The 13,455-nt window shown below is 42.1% G+C and overlaps 1 protein-coding gene across 1 annotated transcript in view; it reads left to right on the forward strand.

Annotated features, from left to right (window-relative positions):
• smg6 (SMG6 nonsense mediated mRNA decay factor) overlaps positions 1-13,455 on the forward strand; it is a 473,468-nt gene that overhangs the window by 131,286 nt on the left and 328,727 nt on the right.

Consider the following 13,455-nt stretch of genomic DNA (forward strand, 5'->3'; position numbering starts at 1 on the left):
TGACCAATATGACTGTATTCCACAAGTGCTACAGGGGAACTGAGCTCAGCTGAGCTGCACACAAAGGGAGGTTGTCACGTGACTGTGACCTGATGTATCTTAAAACTTTAGTGCCAGTCTGGTGTGAATTGTAGCGTGAAGAAATTCATTTCCACATGGTAACATTATGTCTTGAATAATACCGTGACACTCAAACGTTGATCTGTTATCTGTGAAGAAATCAGATCAACTTTTACATGATATATGGAAAATTCCAGACTTTTTTGGCCAAAATTTGGGGTCGACTTTCTCATGAGATCGACTTTTACTCCAGCATATATGGTATTTCAAGAGAGATATGATTTAATTGAAGGGTGGTCAGACAAAATTTGCTAAGAGGATCCCTGGTATGGCGGGATTGTCTTATGAGCAAAGGCTAAACCGGTTGGGACTCTACTCACTGGAGTTTAGAAGAATGAAAGGTGATTTCATTGAAACATTTTGGATTCTTGAGGGGCTTGACAGGGTCAATACTGAGAGGATGTTTCCCCTCATGGGTGAGTCTCAGACCAGAAGGCATAGTCTCAGAATAAAGAAGCACCAATTTAAACTGAGATGAGGAGGAATTGCTTTTCTGAGGGTTGAGTGTCTTTGGAACTCTGGCCCACAGCTCTCTGTGGTAAATAGTGCTTATTTATATCTAAGGCTAAGATAGATTTTTAATCAGTAGAGGAATCAAGAGTTCCAGGATAAGGATAGGAAAGTGGATGTGAGGAATGTTTGATCAGCCATGATCCAATTGAATGGCAGAGCAGACTCAAGAGACTGTAGGCTTACTTCTGTTTCTTATAGTCATCAAACTTCTGTGAAGCACCTTGGGATGTTTCACATTTAAGACCATAAATGAATCTGTTGTTAAGATATTAAACCAAGATCCTGTATGTCTGTTTAGGTGAATATGAAAGATTGAGCAGTAGAATCTACCCTTTACTGGCTAATGTTCCTCCTCAAATGAATGGTACCACACCATACTAATCCTTTCTGTAATTGTCTCTAGGATCTCGAGGGCAAATTCTGTTTTGAATTTCCTACAGAACAGCAATATTTGCATTTCAAAAGTATTTCATTTACTGTCAAGTACATTGAGAAACCATGAAGACATGTGAAATACAAAATACAAATCCTCATGAGATTGTCTTTTATTAGTGATGGTCATTCCCTGGCACATCTGGCACAAATGTTACTTGCTACTTATCAGCCCAAACCTCGATGATGTCTAGGTCTTGCTGCATGTGAACATAGTTTGAAAATGCTGCAGAACGTTGTGCAATCGTCAGTGAACATCCCCACTTCAGACCTTGTGTTGGAGGGTGGTCATGACTGAAGCAGCTGAACATGGGGCTAAAGGCATGACCCTGAAGAGCTCCTACAGAGATATCCTTGGAGCTGAGGTGATCAAGATTCAATGATGAGCATCTTTCTTTGTACGAGATATGACCCAACCAATGAAGAATTTTTCACATGATTTTCACCTACTCGAGTTTTAAGACTGGCATGTGTGATGCTGGGGTCCTTGTGGGGAGGCTGTTATGGAACATCTACTTAGCACCTTTGGTTGAAGATGGATGGAAATGTTTCAGCCTTATATTTTGCACTTACGTAGAGAGGTGGATGTGATCTATATGGACTACAGTAAGGTGTTCAATAAGGTTCCCCAAGGGAGACTGGTTAACAAGGTGAGATCTCATGGAATACAGGGAGAACTAACCATTAGGATACAACTGGCTCAAAGGTAGAAGACAGAAGGTGGTGGTGGAGGGTTGTTTTTCAGACTGGAGGCCTGTGACCAGTGGAGTGCCACAAGGATTGGTGCTGGGCCCTCTACTTTTTGTCGTTTACATAAATGATTTGGATGTGAGCATAATAGGTACAGTTAGTAAGTTTGCAGATGACACCAAAATTGGAGGTGTAGTGGACAGCGAAAAAGGTTACCTCATTACAACGGGATCTTGATCAGATGGGCCAATGGGCTGAAGAGTAGCAGATGGAGTCTAATTTAGATAAATGCGAGGTGCTGCATTTTGGGAAAGCAAATCTTAGCAGGACTTATACACTTAATGGTAAGGTCCTAGGGAGTGTTGCTGAACAAAGAGACCATGGAGTGCAGGTTCATAGCTCCTTGAAAGTGGAGTCACAGGTAGATAGGATAGTGAAGAACATGTTTGGTATACTTTCCTTTATTGGTCAGAGTATTGAGTATAACAGTTGGGAGGACATGTTGCGGCTGTACAGGATGTTGATTAGGCCACTTTTGGAATATTGTGTGCAATTCTGGTCTCCTTCCTATCGGAAGGATGTTGTGAAGCTTGAAAAGGTTCAGAAAAGATTTAAAGATTTTGCCAGAGTTGGAGGGTTTGAGCTTTAGGGAGAGGCTGAATAGGCTGGGGCTGTTTTCCGTGGAGCGTCGGAGGCTGAGGGGTGACCTTATCGAGGTTTATAAAATCATGAGTGTGGGTAGGACATATAGACAAGGAGTTTTCCCTGGGGTTGGAGGGAGTCCAGAACTAGAGGGCATAGGTTTAGGGTGAGAGGGGAAAGATATAAAAGGGACCTGAGGGCCAACATTTTCACGCAGAGGGTGTTGCATGTATGGAATGAGCTACCAGAGGAAGTGGTGGAGGCTGGTACAATTGCAACATTTAAAAGGGCCAAATGCTGGCAAATGGGACTAGATTAGACTGGGATATCTGGTTGGCCTGGACGAGTTGGACTGAAATATTTATTTCTGTACTGTACATCTCTCTGACTTTATGACTGTATGTTCTGGGCTCCCCCATTGTTGAGGACAGTGATGTTGTAGAGACTCCACCTCTTGTTGTTTAGTTGTACACTACAATTTATGACTGGATGTGCTAGAACTGCAGAGCTTAGATCTGATCCATTTATTCCAGGGGTCACTATCTAAGGATATGGGATAGGCTATTTAGAACTTAGATGAGGAGCAGTTTCTTCAAACAGAGAGTAATGAGTTTGTCGAATTCTCTGCCACAGAAAATGGTTGAAACCAAAACGTTGAATGCACTTAAGAAGATGTTAGATATAGTTCTTCGAGCTAAAAGGATCAAAGGGAATGGGGAGAAAGCTGGAACATGATACTGAGCTGGGAGATCAGCCATGATCTTTTGAACAGTGGAGCTGTACAGAAGGGCTGAATGGCCTACTTTTGCTCCTATTCTCTGTGTTTCTTTGTCCTATCATACTGGTAGGACAGATCTAGCGCATGATGGCATATTGATATACAGTTGGGATGGAATTGCCCTGGGACTCCTCAACATTGATTGTGGACCCCATGAAGTCTCATGACATCAGATCAAACATGAGCAAACAAGCTATATACCACTTCCACCTTGGCTGACAAATCAGTATCCTCCACAGAGCTTTGAAGAAGCCTGATAGTGGCATAGGTGCAGAATATATTCTGAGTGGGATCTTTAATGTGCAACACCAGTAATGCTCAGCAGGAGCATTACTGATTGAGCTGGTTTAGTCCTAAAGGACCCCTTTGTGAGACTGGGGCTACAGCAGGTGATAATGGGAACCAACAAGAAGGATGACAGTACTTGACCTCATCCTCACCAATCTGACTGCCGCAGATATATTTGTCCATGACTGTAATGACAGGAATGATTAATTTTTCATGATTTTTGAGAAGATTTGTAGCTCAGGTTGATAATAAGTATGTAAATTAGCTTGCTGAGCTTGAAGGTTTGGTTTTAGATGTTTTGTCACCATAAAGAAAAAGAAAAGAACCGGCAATGACATCACCCACCTTAAGAAACCAAGATCTATAAATCGAGAAGCGGGACATACCATCAGCACTTCAGTGGAGACTCTCACCGATGATGCTACCTAGTCATGGTGACGAAACATCTGAAAACAAACCTTCAAGTTAAGCAAGCTGACTTACATACTTAGTGATTAATTCTCGCCAGAGATAGTCTTTTCATTGACTGTTCGATTAACACCAGTTTTGGGTCAAGTTGTTTCAGCGTAGTAATGATTAGAGTGGTGCTGGAAAAGCACAGCAGATCAGGCAGCATTCGAGGGGCAGGAAAATCTGCAGTACCCACTTCCGCCTTCAACATAGTAATGACCACTTGATTAGGTCCTGGGAAAAAGATTGTAGCCTTGTGTGTGGACAATAAAACAGAAAAGTCCAGCTTGCAAAAGGAAAACGTCCACATCTCTCTGTCTCTTCCCCTTTGAAGTAGAGGTAAATACCAAATAGCTTGCAATTCTCCCTCACCTTTTACTGAGCTACTCAGTGCAAATCCCTTGTTAAAAGGGCAACGGTAAAACCACCTTCATAGATACTTGGCAAATTCACAACCTCTTCATCAGCAAACAGTCAGAAGGAATCAAAAGGAAGAAAAAGAAGATAATTCATTGATATTTGTGATCTAATTTGGCGCTATCAAATTGTCACCTGGATTTTTTTTATCTGTCCATAATATTCATGTCTCTGAGTGGATAGAAATTTTTTAAAGGGTTAAAATTTAAGCTATAGAATTATAGATAGGCAGTTTAACTTGTCTGCATCTGCCATTGTTAAAAACAGTTGATTCGGATAAGTAGTTATTTTCTTGTTATTTAAAAAAAAAACGGTGTGCATATTCAACCTGAATTAGACAGGTGGAATTAAATAGTTTGGTAGTTGATTACCTTTTCATATTTGTGAGAACTCTGGAAATAGGACTTGATTTCCAGTGCACTACCCCAGTGAGTTGTGATGCGCAGTCAGTCATTGCTTTTTTAAAAAGTAGTGGTTTTTAACAGCAAATATATTATCATTTTAGTATATAAAAACAAAGTGCTGCAGGAACTCCCTATGCCTGGTGGCATATGTGGAGAGAATAACAGAGTTAATGTTTTCAACATGTATGAGAGGACCCTGAAGACAAGTCATATTAGACTCAATGTTATCTTTGTTTCTCTTTCTCCAGATGTCTCAGACCTGAGTTTCTCCAGCAATTTATTTTTATTTCAGATATTCAGCATCTGGAGGATTTTACTTTTAATGTAATTTTAGAACTGTTTTAGTTTTAAGAAAAGTTTTTATTGGGAGGTAGAAATGAGCTGAGTGGATTGTCAGGCCAGTTCCGAGGACTTTTAAGAGTCAAGTACACTACTGTAGGCCAATCCCTGTCAGGGTGTCAGGCTTCCTCCCTGAAATACGTTTGTGAACTTAATTGGTTTTTATGACAATGGTGGGCTCTATTATCAAGACTAGCTTTCAGTTACAAAGTTTTAAACAAAGTTAATTCAATTGATGGGATTTGAACTCATGTCCCCAGCCTTTTGATTTCTAGTCTAGTTATGTCACCACTACACCTTTGGAGTATTCCAGACAATGACCATGACCTATTTCAGAATTTCTGATGACCGATTAAAACTGCAAATCTGGAATTAAATCCTGCAAAGCACACTAAATTGGTCAGTGTCTCAAAAATTTGTATTCCTTGGACTTTTTAGGGAGCATATTTGCTCAGCTCTGTTTTCTCATGGAGAATGTTACATGTCAGTAAATGCCATTCCTTACAATTAATTTTTTTTTGTGTGTGCAGCAATAATTGGCTTAAGCGATAAAGTTGCTCTTAATTATATAATGGGGGCACATTGGCTAGCACTGCTGCCTTACAGTGCTAGGAACTTGGGTTTGATTCCATTCTTGGGTGACTGTGTGGAGTTTGCACGTTCTCTGTATGTCTGTGTGGGTTTCCTCTAGGTGCTTTGGTTTCCTTCCATGGTCCAAAGATATACGGGTTAGGTGGATTGGCCATGGAGAATACAGGATTACAGAGATGTTTTTTTTATGGTGGTGGTGGGGGATGCAGGGTGCTCTTGGTCTGAGTGGGATGCTCTTCAGAAGGTTTGTGGACTCAAAGGGCCAAATGGACTGGTTTCCACACTGTAGGGATTCTACGATTCACCAGAAATAAAAGCAGCAATAGACCATTCGACCCCGAGCACCTGGTTCACCATTCAATAGCATAAACACTAATTTGATTGAGGTCTTAACCCTACTTTTCTGACAGCTACCAACTACCCTTGGCTCCCTTGTTGATAAAAGATCTGCCCAAATCAGACTTGAATTTGTGGAATTATTCAGTCTCCATGGGTTTCAGGGAGACAGAATTCCAAAGATGATTAATTCTTCAAGCATTCAGTCCTCTGATTGAAGTTTTAGTGAATGATGCAGTCTCTATAGTGTAATAATAGGCATTAAATGGGATTTGCAAACGTTTTCATGTTATGCAGCTCTGTATATGTTTTTTGGTGTGTGTCTGTGTGTGTGTGTATTTTTTAGTGCGTGTCGTGTGTGTGCGTATTTTGGTGTGTGGGTTTATATCTGCATATGTTTTGGTGTGTGCCAGGGTGTTTCGATGTCTGTGTTTCAGTGTGCACCTGCGTGTGGATTTATTTTGGCATGTATCTGTATGCATGTGTGTTTCAATGTGTCTGTGTGAGCGTGTATATCTGTCTGTGTGTGAAAGTTTCAGTGTGTGCATGTACATTTTAGCGCGCATTTGTGTACATGTGTTTCAGTGTGTGCATTTCTCTGTGCATGTGCATTTTGATGTGTGTCTTGGTGTGTGTGCTTTTTGAGAAATTAACATGCATGCTTTTTAATTAAACGTGCATTTGATAGATGCTTTGTGTTGGGTTGCTATTCTAATTGACCCTGACATCAGAATAGAATTATTACTTTGATTTTAGTGTTCATTCCAGGGAACTGAAAACTGAGAAAGTCCAAGAATGTTGGCATTTCTCAGGAGGAGTCAGCAGTTAGTGGAAAACTTGAGCATTGCTTACTGTTCTGTCTAACTGATTAGTGCAGTTGGGGTAATCTAAGTCAGGATAATGCGAATGTTAATTTAGTTCATTTTGGTATGTGGCACTGAGGTTTTTAGTGGTTTCTTGTGAGTAAACTGTTTGGAATGTGTTGTGTTGGTACAAATCATTTGCTGCTAGAACTCCTGAAGGAGAATTGCTGCCACTCACAAACACATTCCCATTTTGCTGGTTGACAAAAGTTTTGTTTTGAGATGAGTATGTTTAGAAGGATTAACAGTGGACATTTTTGAAGGCAGCAAAAGAGCATTCAGAGTTGATGCTGTTAAAAGTTCTCTACTTTATAAGCTGTGAACACTTATCATCAACTCTGAATGCCCTTTGTTGGGTATGCCCTTATGGTAGGGCATTACAATTATTTCTGTTTCCACAAAAGACAGCTAGCTATTGGCAAACTTAAGTTGTATGAAAGAATGGACAGATTGTGGAGAAAGCAACCTGTGTTCAAGGATAAGTTTTACTCAACTATCTATCAGTAAAGTCCATCCAGTTCTGACAGGCTTTCCTGCTCCTTGTCTCCCAGTTATAAAAGTCGAAAGTGTGGTGCTGGAAAAGCACAGCAGGTCAGGCAGCATCCGAGGAGCAGGAAAATCAACGTTTCGGGCAAGAGCCCTTCATCAGGAATGAGGCTGGGAGCTGGGGGGGGTGGAGCGATAAATGAGAGGGGGCTGGGGCTGGGGGGAAGGCAGCTGACAGTATGATAGGTAGATAGAGATGGGGTAATGGGGATAGGTAGGAGAGGAGGGTGGAGCGGTTAGGTAGGAAGGAAGATGGACAGGTAGGACAGGTCATGAGGGCAGTGCCGAGTTGGAAGGTTGGAACTGGGATAAGGTGGGGGAAGGGGAAACTGGTGAAATCTACATTGATGCCCTGGGGCTGGAGGGTCCCGAGGCAGAAGATGAGGTATTCTATATGTCCAAGGAGAAAGTGAGGACTACAGATGCTGGAGATCAGAGTTGAGAATGGAGTGCTGGAAAAGCACAACAGGCCAGTCAGCATCCAAGAGAATCGACATTTCGGGCAAGAGCCCTTCATCAGGAATGCCCTACCTGTCCATCTTTCTTTCTACCTATCCGCTCCACTCGCCTCTCTGACCTATCACCTTCACCCCCACCTCTATCTACGTATTGCACTCTTACCTACCTTCCCCCAGACCCACCCCTCTCCCATTTATCTCACCACCCCCCCCGTCCCACAAGCCTCATTCCTGATGAAGGGCTCTTGCCTGAAACATCGTTTCTCCTGCTCTTCAGATGCTGCCTGACCTGCTGTGTTTTTCCAGCACCACACTCTTGACTCTGTTCAATCCAGCATCTGCAGTCCTCACTTTCTCCCAGTTATAAAATTTTACCTCAGTTTGCCCTTTCAGATTTGTGATCGTGGATCTCCAATTTTGATCTGAATCATTGAGGGAAAAGAGGGTCCCAATTGAGCTGTGACATCGGTCAAAGCCCTTTGCTGTAATGTCTGTAATACAGTGGAGGAGGCATTGTTCATTCGAGGAGAAGGTGAATGCAGGGTTCTTCCTGCTCTTGCATTATATGATGAAGTACCCAAGATAGTAGTCACAGACTGTGGGAGGGCAAGATGGATTTCTGGCTCATAATTGTTTGTAACTCCAGATGCACACCTTCAGATGAGGTCAACAGTCTTTCTATGGAGTAGGTTCTGAGTGCCGTATATTGAAAGCTGTCTCTCATCGGAGGTCTGGACTGTGGTGCAGTGATCCCTGGTGCCTGGGAGTTTTGATGGGGGAAATGATGAGCCTTCCCAGTCCCTTGGTGACAGGAAGGTAATTATTCTCACCTTAGTGACTTGGTGAAGCTTAGTCCCTGTCCCAGAAAATATGCAAAACCTGCTGATACACCACCCCCCTCACCTCCACCCAGGGCCCCAAATAGTCCTTCCAGGTGAGACTGAGGTTTACCTGCCTTTCCTCCAACCTAGTTTACTGCATGAGGTGCTCCCAATGTGGTGGTCTTGGCATCAGGGAGACTAAACATAAACTTAGGGAACAGTTCACCGAGCATTGCGGCTGGGTCCACACGGGCTGACCTGACCTTCCAGTCACCGCCCAACCACTCCCTTTCCAACATGACCATTCTTGGCTTTCTCCATTGCCAAAACAAACCACAGCTCCTCCAATTTCAAATAACCTCCCTTCCCATCCCCGACTCCCTTCCCGGTCCCTCCGCCTCCCTTCCATTCCTCTCAGACTGGATTCATTCCTCCCATTGACCAACCAGGTCGTACCCTCTACCTGTCTTCACCTTTCCCCACTTCACCACCCTAATCCTGCCTCCCCCTTTATCTACAGCTCCCCTTGCACCCACTCCAGTCCTGAAGAAGGGTTATACCTGAAACGTCGACTTCTCCACCTCTTGATGCTACCTGGCTTGCTGTGTTCTTCCAGCCTTCTGCCTGTCTGTCCTGGCTGTATGGAAGCTTTTAACCCAATAATCTAGCCGTGATGTAATGACTCTTTGTGATATCTTGGTGCGATATCGTGGTCAGTCACAATTACAATTCCGGGCAGGTGAAAAAGGAGTGCTCTTACCTGAGACTCTGGTAATGCTATATTTACTGTCCACACAGGAATATGGGTGCATTGGGTACAGGGGGAACGTATGAGCTGCTGGGAGCAAGTCTTACCTTGTAGGAATGCTGTCACTATTCCCAGCTGATAATCTGGGGTATATTATAGTGACTGCTTATTTCTAGAGAACTGCATGCAGTATGACAACTGTGTCAATTTGCTGCCCACCCCCAAGATGTTTAAGGGGTGAAAAGAAAATTAGGAAAGGAGCTTGTCTACTGACTAAATATGTTTCATAAAGCAATGTATAATATAAGCTGAGTGGTGGATTCCGGGTCAGTCCTTTATGGGATAAATTGTGGAGAAATGTCATGGGGAAAATCAGGAAATGGCAGCACATCAGTCTTCTCAAGTGAAGACTTTGGACCAATTCCAGATGCACTCAGACTAGTTCAGAAATCCGTAACATATGTAGAGGTCAGTAATGCGTTGTTGGGAAGTAACTCAAAGCCTTAAAACTATACAGGGCACCTGGACCAAATGCAATACACTCCAGAATTGTCGAGGAAATGAGGTTTTGCTTAATGATTTCTAGATTGTGCCCAAGGGCTGAGAATTGCTTATATCAGAGTATCAGATACAAAGAATAGCCTCCCACCAGTACTGGTTCTTTTCAAAATTAGGATCAGTGTATTTTGGCTATAGATGATGTGAATCAGTCAAGGAGCTTCATGCAGCAAACAAAGAGAACACTGGAGAAACTCAGCAGGTCTGGCAGTATCTGTGGAGAGAGAAACAAAGGTAACATTTTGAGTCTGGCATGGCTCCTCTTCAGATCGGAAGGAGAGTCATATTGGACTTGAAACGTTAACTCTGTTTCTCTGTCCACAGATGCTGCCAGACCTGCTGAGTTTCTCCAGCATTCTCTGTTTCAAGTTTACAGCATCTGTATTATTTTGCTTTTGTTATAAATAGTTTCATGCTCCAGATGCAAAGGAACAGTGAATGAGGATATGATTAAGTACAAAGTATGTTGGTAATGATTAGACTAGAACGAGACTAGAGGTCACAAATTCCGATCTCTCCAACACAAATGATGAAATATAAGTCAACAAATTTGATAATTCGAGGGACATACACCAGAAAATAAATGACCATAAAAGCTGTCTTTTTACTGTAAGAACTCAGCTGGATTGGTAATGCCCTTTGGAAAAGGTTTAGCTTATTCAGTTTGGTTTGGACTTGACTACAGTCCCACATTCCAGTTGACTCTTATTGGCTTCTAAGTGGCCTAGAAAGCTGCTGTGATATTGGATTGATAACTTGGCGGTGCTGGTGTTGGGCTAGGGTGGGCTGTAACCTGGTGTTGGGTGTAATCGGATATCATCAAGCATGCTTTGGTCCAAGAAGACAATTCATCATTTTGTCAGTGCAGCTAGGAATGGCCAATAAAGTGGCCATGCTGGAACTGCCCAGCTTCTGAGAAAGAGATGAAGACTCCATTCCTATTCTTGCTGGTTCAATGTCATCAGTGTATCAATGACTCGGGGAGAATGAAACATGTATCTGTAACATGGTAAGCAAAGTCAGATGCAATTGGTGCTAAAGGTGTAGTTAATAACCAAACCTGCAGTTTGCTACTGAAGTGAGATAATGTTTGTGTTTACACTGTTCTGAATAGTTGCTCAGGTCTTCAGCTGACCTACCAGCAAGCCCAATGAATCAGAGCTTCATTGTAATGGAAATGAGCAGAAATCGTGAGTTAGAATTTTCATACTTGGATCAGCATTGTGTTTGGATCCGATAAGTGTTTTTCTGTTCTGTGTTGACAACTTGGCAGCAACCAAAGAGCTCGGGTTTATGATGAACTGGAAGAGCCGGGCACTTGCTCAGCATAGATTCAGGTTTAAATGCATATGGCACAGGTGAGTTGTAGTTTAGATACTTGCTCCTTTGATGTTTCTGTGACTGTTGGATTTGGGTTGTGTTACAGTTTGAAGTGAGAGAAATAGATAGCTCTCTGATGGAGCAGTGTTCATTTTTTTAATATAAAGCAGATTTCATTGCCAAATTCTCCATTACAAAAATTCAGAACATCAAAGTCACTTTCATCACCTTCTTTGTGTTCTGAAGTGCTGTAGTAATCACCCTCCTCACACTCTATCTATGTTAGTGATTGATGTAGCCGAGGAGATTTGCTCAGTTGCTAGAAGTAATTTGTCAGTTGAAAATGAAAATCTGTTTTGTTATGAGCAGTGGCTGAGAGATGGCAGGATATGGACAAACATAAGAGAGAGTTGTCTTTGCTAGGGACATGGAGATCCCATAATCTCTATGAGAACAGTGCTTTGAATATACAGAGAAAATGTTTATCAAAACCCTTTTCACTTTTGAGGGACATGCTGATGAAATACATGGCCTGTAAGATCATTAGGGGAAATTTACAATTTGTAGATGGAAATGTCTGGTGGTGGTGGTGGTGGAGATGAATTGGACACTGAGCTTGACGGTGACTTTTAAGAATCTGGATTCAAAGGCAGTGCAGGCATGAGACAATCTTTTCAGTTGGGCATCACTTGGAGCCTTCTACATGAAATAAGTAGGGCCAAAGGATAAAAGGACAAAGCTACAGTCTGATCCAGTATAGAATGTTGTGTATCGGTGATGGCAAAGATCACAATCTACAGAAACACATCATTTGTTTTGCATAAGGATATAGGAAATAAGAGCAGGACTAAACCTTTCAGGCCCCTTGAGTTGCTCAACCATTCAGTTATTATTGGATTTTCTGCTTAACACCATTTCCTGTTATATCGCTATACCCCCTGATGTTTTAATCTATTGAAATCTGTTGGTCTCTGTCTTGAACATACTTAATGATGGATCCTCCATCTGAGGATCCAAATGATTCACCATTCCCTGAGTGGAGACTTTCTTCCTTGCCTCAGTGCTAAATTGCCTGTCTCTTAGTCTGAGATTGTGCCCCCTAGTTCAACACACCCTGCCATGTCAAACTATGTTCTTGCATCTGCGTTGTGAGTTTCCCTTCAGATTCCTTACCTAATTTCATTTTCCTGCTCCTCGTACTCTAACCGTTCACAGGCATTATTTCTGTGTTGCTTTTAAGAAAGGCTATCAACTTTTCTTCAGAAATGGCTGATGGTAGGGAATTCTGCGTTCCTGCCAACCCATCTGTGAGGAAGTACTCCATAATGTCCCCTTTGGTTTGTTTTTGGGATTATTTTTGTGTTCTCTCTTTGCCGTCGCACAGCCCAGTGGAAACTATGTATCACTATCTACGGTACCAAATGTTTTAATAATCTTTGAGATGTCGGTCAGGTTTTTCCCTAACCTCCTCCACTGTGGTGAAAAAAAGTCTCAGCTTATTTTGATTAGTGTAGCTCATCCTTATGAATTTACATTGCACCTTTTAGCAGAGTCCAAAATGGCTCAAAATCTCACCTGCAGCCTCTCGAAGGTCATGTGCAAGTTCAGCACTGATAACTTGTTTTTTGTATTATGTGTCTCTAGATACAAACTAAGTATTACGTTGATCATTGCATGACCCTGTCTGTTTGTGCTGCAATGTTTAAATGGTTTTTCTGCAGTCCAAGGATCCTCTGCTCTTTTAAATTTGTTCTTGGAATGCGAAAAGTTATTTGTTGTTAGAATCCTTGACAAGGTTTTGATGAGCCACTGTAGTCCATGTGTTTCCCAATGTGCTGCTAGTTAAGAAGGTGTTCTCGTTTAATTCCCATTGACTTCAATTTTGTGGAGTTTCTTGCTTCCACATACTCTCTTTCTACCCAAGCTTCTGTCAACATGGTGTTCGGTTGTTCAAACAATTGTGATTACTTTTATACATCCATGGGATGTTGGCTCCACTGGCTGGGTCAGCAATTATTGTCCTTGAGAAGGTGGTAGACAGCTGCCCAAAGTGGATGTAAAATATCTGAGGGCACAATTTATATAAAGCAAGGGAATTCCTTCTGGTGGCCTGACCATCCTTAACCAAATTCGTTAACATG

Source organism: Chiloscyllium punctatum, chromosome 19 (genome assembly GCF_047496795.1).
Source record: "Chiloscyllium punctatum isolate Juve2018m chromosome 19, sChiPun1.3, whole genome shotgun sequence".
In the NCBI taxonomy this organism is placed as follows: Eukaryota; Metazoa; Chordata; class Chondrichthyes; order Orectolobiformes; family Hemiscylliidae; genus Chiloscyllium; species Chiloscyllium punctatum.